The sequence below is a fragment of the Pseudophryne corroboree genome, chromosome 2 (assembly GCF_028390025.1).
Source record: "Pseudophryne corroboree isolate aPseCor3 chromosome 2, aPseCor3.hap2, whole genome shotgun sequence".
Lineage (NCBI taxonomy): Eukaryota > Metazoa > Chordata > Amphibia > Anura > Myobatrachidae > Pseudophryne > Pseudophryne corroboree.
The window spans coordinates 208,537,552-208,552,861 of NC_086445.1; the positions used below are offsets into that span (position 1 = coordinate 208,537,552).

General features: G+C 40.1%; 1 protein-coding gene across 4 annotated transcripts in view; it reads left to right on the top strand.

Annotated features, from left to right (window-relative positions):
• The first annotated feature begins 548 nt into the window (after positions 1–548).
• Positions 549–15,310, top strand: part of FIGNL2 (fidgetin like 2) — a 100,823-nt gene continuing 86,061 nt past the window's right edge. For all 4 annotated transcript variants that reach the window (XM_063952264.1, XM_063952267.1, XM_063952265.1 and 1 more), the window contains exon 1: positions 549–726. The gene's annotated coding sequence lies outside the window, so the exon portion shown is untranslated. The remainder of the gene's footprint in view (positions 727–15,310) is intronic.

The following is a 15,310-nucleotide window of genomic DNA, read 5'->3' on the forward strand; positions in this document are numbered from 1 at the left end:
TATTATAATAACAGATTTTTTTTTTTTATTTAATCTATTAATTTTTACTGGATGTTATTAATACAGAGGTTGTTTACCAAATTCACAAATATTATTGTCACTGTCGACAGTATTTGATTTTATTCCATCCACGACGACTGACCTTTTTGTTTAATTCTTTAATGTACTTGATAGAAGCATTGATTTGTTGAAACTTACATGTGGCACAGTCATCTTTGAAAACTCTCATTGATTTCTAATAGTAAAAAAAAAAAAATCAACACTGAACACTGCAAGTTCTACATGTTCCAAGTAGTTGAATTACAAACCCTGTCCCCCCATACTTCTTCCATAATGCTCTCTCTCTGTTCCTGAGTCCTGAGGCTCCTTCCCCTAAGTCCAGTTTTCAGTAAGACTCTCCAGATACATTCCTACTGCTCTCGTGCTGCCTTTAGGACACCTAGAAGGACACACATGAGCATACTGGAGCAATGCAGGATTGGTCACTTTTCTCCCCTGCTGGCTAATATAGTTTTGGAAGGAGTCAAAGGCTGAAGGGCTGTGGTAGGGGGAGGGGAAGCAGGGGGATGCCCCTAGTGCAGTCCAGGCAGCCTGCTGTCACACTCTCCCTCTCTCTCACACACACATTGTCACAGTAAGAATGGTAAGTCCCACACACAGCTACGCTATGCCCAGTCTGGATTACTAAACAGCACATCGGAAGGAAAATGTTCCCAGAACCAGGAGGTAAGGAAGAGCTTTAGCACAGATTGCATTTGGAAGTATAAATGGTCTTTTTCAGGGAAAGGTCTGGATGTTCCCCGTTGTTTTAATGTGGAAGCAGCAGCTGTCCTGCATCAGCATGATCTGCCTTCAAACCTTTTGTTGCCAAAGGGGCTAGCAGTGGTTTAGCACACAATCCTACCAGAGAGGTCAGTAGGGATGATGGCAGTTGTGGCTACCCCAGGATTTTAGGAATTCACAAAAGTCGGATTTGTAGCCTCTGGTTTATGGTGTGCTGTGTGCATGTCCAAGTATTCTGTATACTGAGTTTTTTCCCCCATTGCTGGCTACATGTATTTTTGAAATGTAGTATTTTGCGGTATTATAAGTTTCACCGGTCATTATATTAATCTCTGATATGTAGGTTTTTGTGTTTATCTTTACAACGTGAACATGTAAACCTCCTCTTTCCCCAATGTATCCAATAGAAATGTAAGACTTGTAATTATGTAGTAGGCTGGACTGTGAACATGTATGTTTGGATTTATGAATGGGGGGGTTGGCAGTACCTAAGAGGGGTGGCAACATATTACACACTGTACATTGTAATGTAGATGAAATCAATACATTTTAAGTAGTCTTTATATGTAGATCATTTGCTGGAAATATTTGTTTTGCAGCAATTTTTAGACTGTTCTGCTGTTATGCAGCTGATCAGCATTAGGCACCAACAAAGCATATTATAAGATTATTACTCATGTAGCGTTTGAATGACATTAAGCTGACTCTGCGCCTTCCACTCATTCATTGATAATGCCTTCTGCTGCGTCTGCATGAGGAATAGCAGTCCTAGGCTCTGCCTGCTAGTGGCTTCCCTGGTTTGGATGGATCTGCTTTTTATGAGATGAACTTTAACAGTCATAACTAAAGCATGGCAACGCAGAGGTGAAAACACCCCATTCCCAATAAACTTCCAAAGGGCTCATCCACCGCCGGTGCATTGAAAAACGCCTGTTAAAAGCATTAACAAACCATTGTACTTTGTCCTCTCTTTTAACAGAGCATTTAAAGCATGTTCTAAAAACTTCCCTGCAACTTCATTTACCAGGCAGCTGATGAACTCTCAAAGCAACATGGAAATTGGCACAAATCAAACAGTTGTCAGAAAGTATAGAGTATGGGTCCAGTCGTATGCAATATATTCTAGGACCATTGTGCTTTAAGAAAGTGATCTAAATACCTGGTACTATTGTGTATGTGTATAAGGCCTTTGGGAGAGAACATATAACCCATCACATGGTTCCAAGAGCATAAATCTCTTACCACCATTTATTTCTACCACTGGTAGACATTTTAGGAAACAGACCACTTTATTATTATTATTATTATTATTATTATTATTATTATTATTATAATATTATCCTTTATTTATATGGCGCCACAAGGGTTCTGCAGCGCCCAATTACAGAGTGCATATGCACATAATCAAAACAGGAAAACAGTGACTTACAGTTGAAGACAATATAGGACAAGTACAGGGTAACTAAGCATAACTACACCAGTAAATGACGTAGAGATAAGTTCCAAGGTGGCCAAAAAACTGCGGGATTTGGGCAGTTGAGGATTATTAAAGTAAGAAAAGGATAAGCACATGAGGGAAGAGGGCCCTGCTCGTGAGAGCTTACATTGTAAACTTTATAGTGGTTTTTCTCTCTCTATTTTGACAAAACTAATGAATATCTGATGATACAGCTATGAAGCTGGACTATTAAGGGAAAATTAGTGATTGCAGTGATTCAGGACTGTTGGTTACATGGAAGGTGTTTATGTGTTTAGAGGTAGACTGACACATATTTCATTTTGTTTGGTTTCCTATGTACGGTTATATTCAGTTATTGTAATCAGCCTGGATTCTTCTTAAATATGTAATGTACCTGTATGTTAAAATATTGGGCAGCTGTACTTCCCCAGGAATCCTCACTGCCACTCACCAGCACCCTCGTATGGGCTGAGATTGGCTGCTCTCTTTCTGCATCCAAATATACTGTAAAATAACTAATACAACTGATTGCCATATTGTGTCTTCTGAAAACAATGGGGTATGCCAAAGTAGTTTTCTGCTTTAAAAGACTTCCATTCATCATAGCACAATACAGCAGAAGGGACAGTAATTACATGATGCAGTTTACAGAAAGAAACCTTATCCTTTTTATTTCCAGTCTACAAATGTCTCTGCTGGTTACAGTACACAATGTTCTGCACAAGCAGCCCAGGGCTTCAGAAAGTGATCCGCTGTAATAAATCTTAGCTGGAAATATTTTGTATTTGGTAGAATTGCAGTATGCTCAGAATGACGGGCGGCTGAGTGTATGTGTGTATGAAGACATGTGTTTTATGTTTGGGTTTTGTATGTGCAAAACATCTGTTTGCAAACTGTATTATTTTTACTTTCACACGATTCAATATAGAATGCAATTTTGCAGAACGGAAACGCGCACGACTGTGCATCACGCGTAGCCACTTGCACAGAGCAAAACATACACTATACGCTCCGCTTTAACTCTGCATCGGCAACAATGTGTGTAATGTACATGTTAAGGCCCATACACACTGGGCGATTTTGAGCTGAAAGCAGGTCACTTTTGGTGTGTTGAGCTGCTTTCAGCTCAAAGCCGCCCAGTGTGTATGCCCCAGCGATGAGCGCTGATGCGCGCTCCCGCTTCATCGCTGGCGGCCGCCATTCATCTACTGGTATTACCAGTAGATGAACGGCGGGGTAAGCAGCTTTCCATAGCGTCCTGCTATGGAAAGCCGTTCACCCCCGCTGACATCACTGCGCAAGGGGGAAAGTCGCTCAGTGTGTACGCACTGAGCGATTTTCTGCCCATCGATGTCAGTGATCATCAATGTGCAAAAACGCCCAGTGTGTATGCACCTTAACTATGCTTGTTTATAGCTGTGTATGTATAGATAGATATATACCGTTTTAACAGGGCATATCCTTTGAATCCAGTTTTATACCGTACATCACCCCTTACCTGCTAGCTAATATGAATAAAGACTTACAATTTTGTAGTTGGTGAAACATTATCCGTTCATCATTCCACTTTGCCCAAAGCCACTGGGACACATGTGGCTGCCGTTTACTTTGTGTTTAACCCTTCCTCTGCTGTGCGGTAGAGTGATCTATACCATGCAGCACAATGCACAGAGGAAGTAATGGGGCTGCTGTATGACTATGTCAATGAACGCCATTCTTCATGTCAAGCCCAACACACAGTAAATGGACCAACCGTAAATAAAAGTAAAAGATCCAACGTAACGTAGTGTTTGTTTTATAGAATCTGTTCCTTATGGGAGGAATACAAATATAATTTCACCACCCTGGATGAAATCCCTTTCATTCTCCTGGAAGTACTTGGGTTTCATATTAAGTCTCCAATTATTGCACACATGGTAAAATCTATTTATATCAAGCTCTGTTAGACATGTCCTGTTGGAATTCTGAGGCACTGTGTCACAGATTACGCAGATTCCACACCTCCTGCTGGATTATTTCATGTTAGAAAGGCTGAGCGTGATCACTTCCATTACCAGTGTAGGACTGCACAGCGTGCTATTCCTTCATCTATAATATGTATGAGTTTACACCGCAAATGTTCGTCTCAGGTTACTTTGATACTTTCTGTATTCCTGTGCAGCTTGCAGATAAATCTACATTGCAGATGCATAACTACGTCCAGTAGAGGGATCATGTCAGCTGGAAGCATGTTATACAGTAGAAATACCTTCATGATCTGTGTATACCTTATTCTACAACTCACTTACAGTGCAGTACAAGCCTTTAATGGAAGTATGATTGAAAGGTGTGCGTATGGTGGAGTCTATTAAATTGACCATGATCACAGGATGAGAGTTTTCTAATAGGTTATTGTCACCTAACAAGTAATGTATCAACATGATAAGCGGGGGATTTTTTTCGGTAGGGATGTGCATGAAAATAGCTTTGTGCGGTTTCATTTAGTCATTTAATGTACAATTTGTGTCTGATTTTGGCCTCTTGCATTGCATTAAACACAGACTTCGTACTGACATGTTTCAGATGATTATTTTAATCTGCGTCTGACTGCAGCACTTTGTATAGATTAGTGGTTCTGAAACTTTTGAATCACGGCACCCTAGAGCATCAGAACTTTTTTTACGGCACCCCTAGGCCAAAAGTTTCTTACTGAGAAATTTAGAAAGAAATATTAAATTAAGTAAATTGTGTTTATATGTCATCCTTAGGCTCAGTTTATGATTGGCAGCCACCAGCCCTGGTTTTGCTATTACATTGACCATAAATAAATTTGAATTTTTCCTGGGCCATCAATCCAAGGCACCCGTGCAAGTGTCCTGAAGCACCCCATGGTGCCGTGGCACACAGTTTGAGAACCACTGGTGTAGATACTTCCTTACCTCCTGGTTCTGGGAACTTGCCCTGTCTTACACAACACAATGCAGAACATTTGGCTTTCTAAATGAATATTTCATGATAAGTTCCAAGACAGATAATAGTACTTTGATTATATCTGGATGTAATCTGAAGGAGCACAGATTCTATGCACGTGATCAGACCCCTGAAGACAGCAAATGCTAGTATTATTTATAATATCAGGGGAAGGACCACTATCAAAATCCTTTAATGAGTAGGTAATATATTTATTTAAATTAATTAAGGTGGAAAACCCCTGGCCATTGGTTTATAAGTGACAGAGATGGGAAGAGTGATACCAATTACATCCCTGCCTTTACAGTATTTGCCATGTGTTTCTTAAATGACAACTGGGCTGTAGAGAGCCAATCCTACAGTAAGTGTTGTAGACTCCGTATGCTTGCTGAGAAGTTAAAGTGGAATTAAACTGTAGAGGGGCATGTGATCTGCATTCACTCTATCCTGGGTATCCCTTCTGCTATGGTTTATTCATACACTGCTGTCATCAGTGTTAAGTAACAACTGCAGTACAGACATGATCTACGAGATGTGACATAACCAGGCTGATTGAAGTTTGTGTACATATATATGTGTACATCACTAATGACATTTCAGCTCAGTGTAAGACTATCTCCTGTGGGACTGGAGGCTCAGTTCTGGTTATAACGTTGTGTTACATTACATTAGTGCATACATAGAGCCAAGGTACAGTAATATTTAATGGCTGTGAAATGTTATTGTTATGGAGAATGTAATGTTATTGTTATGGAGAATGTAGACGTGTGGATTTATATGTATACTGTTAATGTCATTTATGGCACAGATTGCTTTCATAACACTTTAGTCACATTGCTAGTTTATACAGTACATTGTAACTTTTCCTACCACAATACCATCTGCATTTCCATATACCTGAATTTGCTGCATAATGCCTATTTCTGTTGTGTTTCATATACACATATATACATAGCAAAACATGTTACAGGCATTTTAAATATACACTATATTTTGATTTCATATAAGGATATACAGAGTAATATCCCTATATTTCAAGCTTTTCTTTAATCAAAGTCTCTCTCTCTTCTCTCTTTCTCCCCCCTACCCCCTGAACGCTCTCTCTCTCCCCCCTTCCCCCTGCTCTCTCTCTCTCTCTCCCACTTCTCTCTTTCTCCCCCTACCCCCTGCTCGCGCTCTCTCTCTATCTCTCTCTCTCTCTTTCTCTCTCTCTCAAAAAAAGAAGAAAAAAAAAGAAGAAGCATTCTTTTGGTTTCAATTATCAAGACAATTTCCATTATGTGTAGTTTAGAGAATAAATATATAACACAAACTGTAACCCACAATGTGTCGAACTTTTAATATCTATATAAAGATATATTTGCAAACTATCGTATGCAACGTGAGTTATTATTTCTGCATACCATTTTGATGCTATAGTAATAATATATTTAGTGCACCCCTAGAATACTATCCTTGTGAAGCTGTGTCACACTAGCATGCTTGTTCTAATGTAGTGACGGTCACTGTTGTGACTTATGTGGCTTATTCGACTTAGCTTTGCAGAATGATTTTAATTCACCCTGGAAACAAGCTACTAGTGAAGGCTGGCAGATGTGTCATTTGTGCTTTTCTCAAAGGAGGTATGTGTTATAACAGAAAATTACAGCCAGCCTGTCCTTGGGGGGAATGCAGAAAAACAAAACCATTGGAAAGTGTGAGTGTGTTTTCTTTTAGCATCAGGAATTAATAAAAGAAATGTCGTGAAAGAAACAACATCCTATTCAACTGCTTTTTTTTTTTAAATAAATATAATAGGATTAATAGGATTATTATTATTATTATTATTATTATGTGGTTTAAACCATTGTGTCACGAAACACATTTAATCATTCTGTATATGGAGAATATCAGAACTAATGTATGGCTGGTTTTCTCTGAATAACATTTAGACCTTGTTATATAAATTAATCCTGTGGGTATATGGTGAGTGGTCAGCCAGATTTTCCAGCCTGGATTTTGATTTGGACAAAATATATTTTGAGTAGAACAATCACTGATGATCAGTTGGGGCTCTGCAACTTAGGAAAGGCGAGCCTCTTGGCTAAAATAAAAACTGCACCATAACATGTGTGGTCAGATCTAGAGTCGATTTACACCTCTCAATTATTGTGTCTTTATATCATTAACAAAGCACATTTGCCAATTTTGGTTAAGTCCCTAAATGGGAGGTCCATGGAGATAGTGGTCAAGATGGGTAGGATAGGGACGGGGCTCCATAAATCACATTATTTTGCCCCCCTCCTTGTGACAATTTGGTGGGACTACCGCCTTTGGGGAAAGGCCACATTAATGCAGTTCACAGCAAATCTCGTCATCATGCGCTTTGCCCTGCCCCCTTCACCTAAAGAGTAGTGGCACCTGACTTGTTGCTAGAGAGATGGCCTCTCTTTCAGAAGCCAAGAGACTCCCGGAAGTTTTGGTAGACTTGGCAAAGAACCTTCTCTGCAACAAAAAAAGAAAAGCTCCTGGGAAATAAAAACAAATTGTAAACGCCGCACCCATCGTATAAGCCTGGCCCCCCCACCTAAATGCCACACCCCACAACCTGCCACTGTGAATGGAAACTAAGGAGGAGATGTAATAAGCCTTGGAGAGAGATAAGCGGACAGAGATAAGGTACCAGCCATTCAGCTCCTAACTGCCATGGTACAAGCAGGGTTTGAAAAATTACAGTTAGCAGCTGACTGGTTGTTTTTTGTAGTTCTATCCACTTTATGTCTCTCCAAGGCTTAGTACTGTAAATCTGCCCCTACGTGTGTAGTAAAGCTGAACAGAAGGCAGAGGTGATTGTGAGTGGGTCTTTAGGGAGCAGGAAAGCAGGCGCACAGGGCAGAGGTGGCTCCTGCTTTCTGCTCGTAGTGTGAATCCATTGTAAATGCCGCAGAGGTGGACAAAACAATTATAACACACACTACGCTAGAAAACACAGTATTTACCTGAATTCCATTCAGTAACTGAAAATGTGCCGGAGTGCTAGAAGCAAGCGGAATTTTGCATTGTGAAAATGGCGATGTTCCTTCTTCTTATCAGGATGCTGAGAAATGCGCTTCAGGATTCCAGATATTTTATGTGTTGTGAGGATAACAGAGGATCAGTTAACTACATGTTAGATGCGTTTCTTTTTCCTTCTATTTTATTATTTGTTGTTTTATATTGCAGTTAGTAGTCACACTTCTCTACACTCCATGGTATGTGTCAGCCCAGTCTTCCTGTTCCTGTTTCAGTCCTCCTTGTTCAGCACTGGGAATGTGGGAAATTAGAGTAGTGCCCCTGTGTGTTTTATTAAGTGCTGCTTATGAAATAAACCAAACTTTGAAGGGCGCACTACCATATTCACCAGTGGCAAATTAGATGATCTGTTTCTGCATAGTGCACATGAGCAACAAGTAAACTGTACGCTTGGTTGGAAACGTATGAACAAATCCACTTTAAACACTACACACTTATTAAACTGAATGCAGTGGCCTTGGATGATTGTTTTACTAGTGAAAGTTGCCTTTAATATGATTGGAGCTCTAATGTGGGCACTTCCACATCTGAGGTATTTCAGTAATGACCGTTAATGAGGATCTTTTGTTTTGAGGGCTGTTATTCTGAATACACGTAATCACCCCAGCGTTAAAAATAACCTGAGACAGCATCTGAAAGCCACAGTCTACGCTTCATGTTTCCACATCAGTGGATAAAATCTCAGCATCGTACACCCCCTCCCCCTAAATGTGGGGAAGACTATACACTTAATGCAGTGTTTCTCAGCTCCGTACTGTAGAAGGTTGCGGAGTAGTGTCTCGGGGGGGTATGGTACCTTACAGTGTCAGCGTGTGGCATAGAGTTCAACTTCCAGTGACATGCTTGTGCTTGACATAGGCATCAGAGGGATTTTTGTATCCGCTGTGCTGCAAATCCCATACACAGTGTGAAGCTTTCTATCAATTGTCCTGCAAGGCATTGCTCGACTCCATCCCATCATTTTGGGTAGCTAAAGGCCAACATTTGCAGTAGAGAAGCGTTGTGTGATGTTTTTGCAGCACTTTATTTTGGTTATCTAGAACGGATGAGCGGATTTGGTGCTCTTGCAAATGAATGTGGTTACTGTTTGTACTAGTTGCAAAAATCTGCAAAATTGTTGGTGCCTACTTACTTGGGGATCCAAATCTTACCTGTCCATAGCAGTCGAACACTGAATGTACGAATAAGTATTGCAGTAATTTTAGGTTTACTAGGTGGAGGAACCTGCGTCAGCAGCGTGCACAGTCTCATCAGCCAAGCACAATAGTGTACCATTACACTTGCTGCACCTATTGCATAAAGGGTTGCCCAGATATACAGCAAGGAATAATGGGGCAGTTGTATTAACCTGGAGAAGGCATAAGGAAGTGATAAACCAGTGATATGTGCAAGGTGATAAAGGCACCAGCCAATCAGCTCCATTATGTAAATTAACAGTTAGGAGCTGTTTGGCTGGTGCATTTATCACCTTGCACATATCGCAGGTTTATCACTTCCTTATGCCTTCTCCAGGTTAATACATCTGCCCCCATGTTCTATCTATACAGAACCTCTGTTCCTATGTGTGGCCTTATCACAACAATTTATATCTCGATAACTTTTAATAAAAACTTGTCTGAGTTTTGTACTAGACTAAGAGGAACATGACTGTGTTTACGTAGCCTTATGAGCATTTATCACCCTGTTTTGTGACCACTTTTGATAGAAGAGGAAGGTTGCAACTGCCAGTCTTCATCCTTTAAAGCAGTTGAAACTAAAGGTGTCCGAACGGTTGTGAAAAACTATCCACTTTTTAGGGTAGCTCTGAGAAATGGTTGGGTTGGTCCATCCTGTGGATTCTAAATTTATTCTTAATGCCTTTAAAATATTTAGTTTTAGTTAGATTTATTTTATAGTGATTATTTGTATCGATAAAGCAGAAACCTAGTCTAGTTGATGACCTCTATTTGGAAAGGGTTGCTACCTAGTCACCCTCATCTTGAAAGGGAACCACGATTTAATATGTTATAGATAGAATTATAGTGATGAAAGATTTTTAATGGAAAAATAAACACAGGGAAAAGGTTTAATTCTAAAAACTGATGTAATTAGTGCGTGGTCTGTTGGCTGTCACCACACTCAAAGCCCCAACCCTTTTTTTTCTTGGCATAGCTTGAATTAGGCAGCACCTCGCAGGAAGGGTTAAACGTGGTCTTGTCATACTGGACGGAGGGCTGCTAGTTCTGGTTTTACTCAGGAGAAGCCTGTGAGCATTGACAGGAGGGGGAGGTGATTCCTTATCAAAACTTACTGAGATATATTACTAATTCCCATGTTCTCTAGAAAAACTATTGTGATATTTCACAAGATTTCCAGAAATAATTTGATATTACACAAAAAACTTTTTTTTTTGGACTTCGGTTCTCACTATTCTACAATGTTTCTCTATTGCAAAAATGTGTGGAACACATTAGATACACAGGTTGTGCCTTTTTCTGCCTCTTCCAATGATTTTTTTAAAATAAACATATAAACTAATTTTGTACAGGAACCAAATTGTGTGTACAGTTTCAGTATTTCTGCAAGTCTGTAAAAGTATTTGACTTGCGATCTTGCGCCTTTATACAGGATCAAACTTAATTGACAAATGAATATCTGCAAAATCAAGTATTTCACTGCTACTAACGTCATTGGGGAAAACACAGATTGCTATATTTGTGACACCTCTACTTCTAATATATTTATTATTTTGCCCTGTTGGACTGGATTATAGTAAAACACATTTACTATCTACAAATTACCGTTTGAAAACCCCCAAAACCCAACTATATTTTAAAGTGGAATTCATTACTTCAGTGATGGTACGTGGCTTATTTTCTGTGGCCAATTATAACATTTGTAACCCTGTAATTAAGAGTTGGGAACTGGCCTTTGGATTTGTGCATATAGGAATAGAATTATTGTGCCATGTCATGTTATTTGTAGAACCAAGTGCTCTTATTATAATAATAATAATAATAATAATAATAATTTATTATTATTATTCATTACCAGTTATTTATATAGCACATATTCTGCAACACTTTACAGAGAGATGTTGTCTGTGTGTGTATAATGACTTTCTCACATACTGTATAGTGAGCTAATTCATTGTATACAAATCTACATCTCACAACAAATATGTCAGAATCATAGTCCCATAAAACAAAGACCTAACTGCAATGTAGTAAATAAAGAAACCATTTTGTTGATCTTCTGTGCAGATATTGCATGATCTCTGTCACGGGGCTGGTTTCAATGTTATTGGGGGCAGCTTGCCTGGGTCAGCAGCTGCAATTACCGGAGAGCTCAAGTAATGCAGATGAGTTATTGTTCATTAAGTAGATGAATTGGAATACCAAAATGTATTCTGTTTATATGGAAGTGATCTAGCCGTGCCTGCGATCAGGACTTGGCGTTATGTAGTTTAATGTTTATGGCTAAAAACTGTACCTCATGTGTGTTTCATATTTTCCAAACTTCCTTCTGACCCATATTCAATTAGTGCGCACTTTTCGCCCATTTTTAGGTAGAATTTACATTCGACCTATTCAATGCCCGTGCCTTTTTTTCAACTGGTCGAAAAATCCGGCACTGGCGAAAACCACATGTATTGGCAAATTTGCGGGCATTTTCACCTGTTTGTCGCAATTTGTGCCCATGCCGATTCAACCCCCCAAAAAAGTGAAACAGCATGGGTGAAAATGGTTAAAAAATGGGCGATTGAATGCCCTGTGTCGAATTGGTGCGTCAAAAAAAGTCACTTAATTGAATACCCCCCTAGCTGGGATTCTGCACGTAGTAAGTATGTAGGGATAATTATGAAGTTTGGATTTCACCCTTAAATCTAAGTGGGGTATTTATCAAAGATTGGAGAGAGATAAAATTGTGAGAGATAGAGTACCAGACAATCACCTCCTGTCATTTTATAAACACAGCCTGTGTATAAAACAGACGTAAAAAGAAAGAGATACAAGCAGGGGAGGTTTCAGAGAGGAGGGGCCTGGTTTGCACAATTTGTGCGGGGCCCCTCCTTTCTAGTGCAGTAGACTCTGTGCATGCACATGTCTCCAGAAACATGGCATCCGTCATGTTCCTGGCGACAAATCTCTACTGTGCACGCGCAAATCACCAGCTGCAACATTTTCGAGTGATTTCTTCTACAGCAACAGCGCTGATGCGGGACTTCCGGAGAGGTAAGTTATTAAACGTGTGCGGTGTGGGCCCCCCTGGATTTAGGGGCCCGTGTACTGACATCAGATTTGATAAGATTGGGTAACAGCAGCTGACAGTTAGTAAAGCAGGTCCTGTATGTGGGAATAAAACTTTATCACAAACCTTTTGTTGTTTTTGTGATCATCAGAGATTTAGATATTGAAATTTTCATTACTATTATTATTATCTTTATTTATATGGCACCACAAGGGGTCCGCAGCACCTTACAAAGTACATAAACAGAAATTATATGAACAAAACAAGAAAAAAGTGCATTATAGTACAGAACATTGCAGGGCGTGGACAAGGTTTATATGTTATATGACTAACAAACATCTGTATTTACATATACTGTATGTAGCCCCATACTTGTGCTAGGTTGGTACAGAATTCCCTGCTTACTGCCACGTTATAACACAGAGAAATGGTGGAGGCAATGCAGTATGGGAGAATCCTATCCGGCTCTGGATTTGTTTTGTTTTTTCTGTTTCTCTCTCTCCATCTAATGCTCATAAAGAATTTATGGGCACAATTTGTTATGAAGTGATAGAGCTGGAATGAGCAGGCCTCTGTAATGAGAGCACACAAGAGAAGATGATTGTCTCATTTCTGTCTCCTCCCTTTGGCTGATTATGAGAAGTCATTTATCAGTTACTCATATCATCAATGGGTTTATTGGCCCTGCTGATAAGTCCCATTAAGGCTGACCCCCTATAGAATTGAGCTGGTTCTTGCATGTACATTCAGTCCCTTAAAGTAGAAGGCACATTTTATCCTGCCTTGATGAAATCATATTAGCATGTATGTTTTATCCATTCTTGGTGACATTAATGCATAAATGACTAAAGGTGTTTCTTCCGCAATGTGGGTACAATTCTGCATCTCCCACCACATATAAGCAGGTTTTTAGTTTACAGTCATGTTATTTATTTCTAGCTGAATAGCAGCCTCTGCAAATCTGTGTGTAGCTTCTGCCCTGTAGATGTGTAGCAGTCCTGTGTGACATTGCTTCCAGCCTCTAAGTTATGTTTCATTGCCCTGATTGCTGAAAGTTTTGTCATCCAGGTTCTACTTTTCCAGGGAATTAGATGGTTTCAAGAATGGGACTTGCAGCTCTATCTTTTTAACACATGTTCTGCTGCCCCTGTTTTATTGCTGTTTATTTTCTTAGAGTGACAGTAAAGTGGACATATAGCAGGCGCCCAGGCTGTGAGAAAGCAGAGTAGAATATACCTTTAGACAGGGTGCAGCCATGTGGAAAGCAACTTTTGCTGTTTTTCTTTACCTTCCGCCCCAACCCCCAGCTTTTCCTCCATTTGCCTGTTTAGCACCCCTCCCTTCTTTTCTTTTCCCCATTTTTTTTCCTCTTTATGCAGCTTCGGGGCATGCCTCAGCCAGAGAGCTTTGTCCTCTCTCCTGCACAGAACACTCCCGGCTTTGTTTTATTTTTACTCTGTATCATTGGAGCTAAATGGCAATGCCAGTGGCACACCATATGGATCAACTTAACATTTGCTTATCTTCTAGTATTTTCCTTTTTTATGTGAAACATCTGAACTCGTAAACAGGCATGCAGGAGAGAGGAGGGGGAGGGGTATTAGCTGTGGCCATTAATTGCATACACAATGTTTTACTCTGTATATTGATTGTTACAACAATATTTAGGAAGATAATGTTTATCATGGTTATATTTGCGTAAGAATTGTAGAAATATGTGTGATGGAATAATTGTGTAATACAATACTAAAATTCGGGGAAGGCTTTTTAAAAAAGTAATGTAAACTTAGGCCGGGTACACATAACAATCGGTAATCGTGTTGATGGATGGGATGAGCTCCCTTCGCCCCGATCCATTACAGATTGCCGGTACACACTAGACAACTTAATGTACAACGGAACGATACGTCGTTCCGTCTTTCATTAATATGCACAGCCGCACACACAATATCGTTATATTGACCGTGCATAGCCGCCTACAAAAAGTGAGGTGCCGCTAGAAAAATCTCTGATTTCTCTACAGAATGCCCTTTCATACAGTACATATTAAAAAGTAGGAATAACTCCTTTTTTCTTACGTCAAAAACAGTATATATGGATAATCTCCACTTGAAGCATTTTCCATCTATCTACTATATATATCTACTATATATAGTGAAGGGGCACCTTAGAATGAAGGGGCACTGGTACATGACTTCCAGGGTGGTAGGGGGTGTTAAATACGCAGGAGAGGGAGTTAGTTATGTGACAGATGGTTACAATAACTCCCCCTGCATCCCAGCCACTCATATAATGTCTTTATAGGGTTTAGCCACCTAGTGGTGATACTGTACATAGTCCCTGGCATGGCGTGGACATGACATGTAATGGGAGTTCACTATCCAATTCCCTCCTCGTATGTTTAGACTGGAAATTCTGTTCACAATAGTGTTGAGAGTGCTGTGCAGTATTATCATGAAGCAGGGCATACTTCCCGACTGACCCTAACTCCATGGGACTGTCCACAGAGCCGGAAGAGCATGGAGGGATGACGTGTATATTATGTATACATATATGTTTGTAGGCCTCTCCCTTGTCATCCATTGCCCATCACAGTTCCCTGTGATTAACCCCACACCCCATCAGGGGCGTACTAAAGATTCAGGGGGGAGGTTGTGTGCAGTGCCCCACTCTGTGCAGCAGATGCCAGACATATTTTGCAGGTGGTGCCATCTTCCATGTCATAACTTTGCCCATTTACCCAGGGCAATACCACACACATCTGCACCCAGTATAGATGCGCCCATTACAGATAACGCAGTGTCCTCATACATCTTGCCTCAGTACGCCACCTAGTGG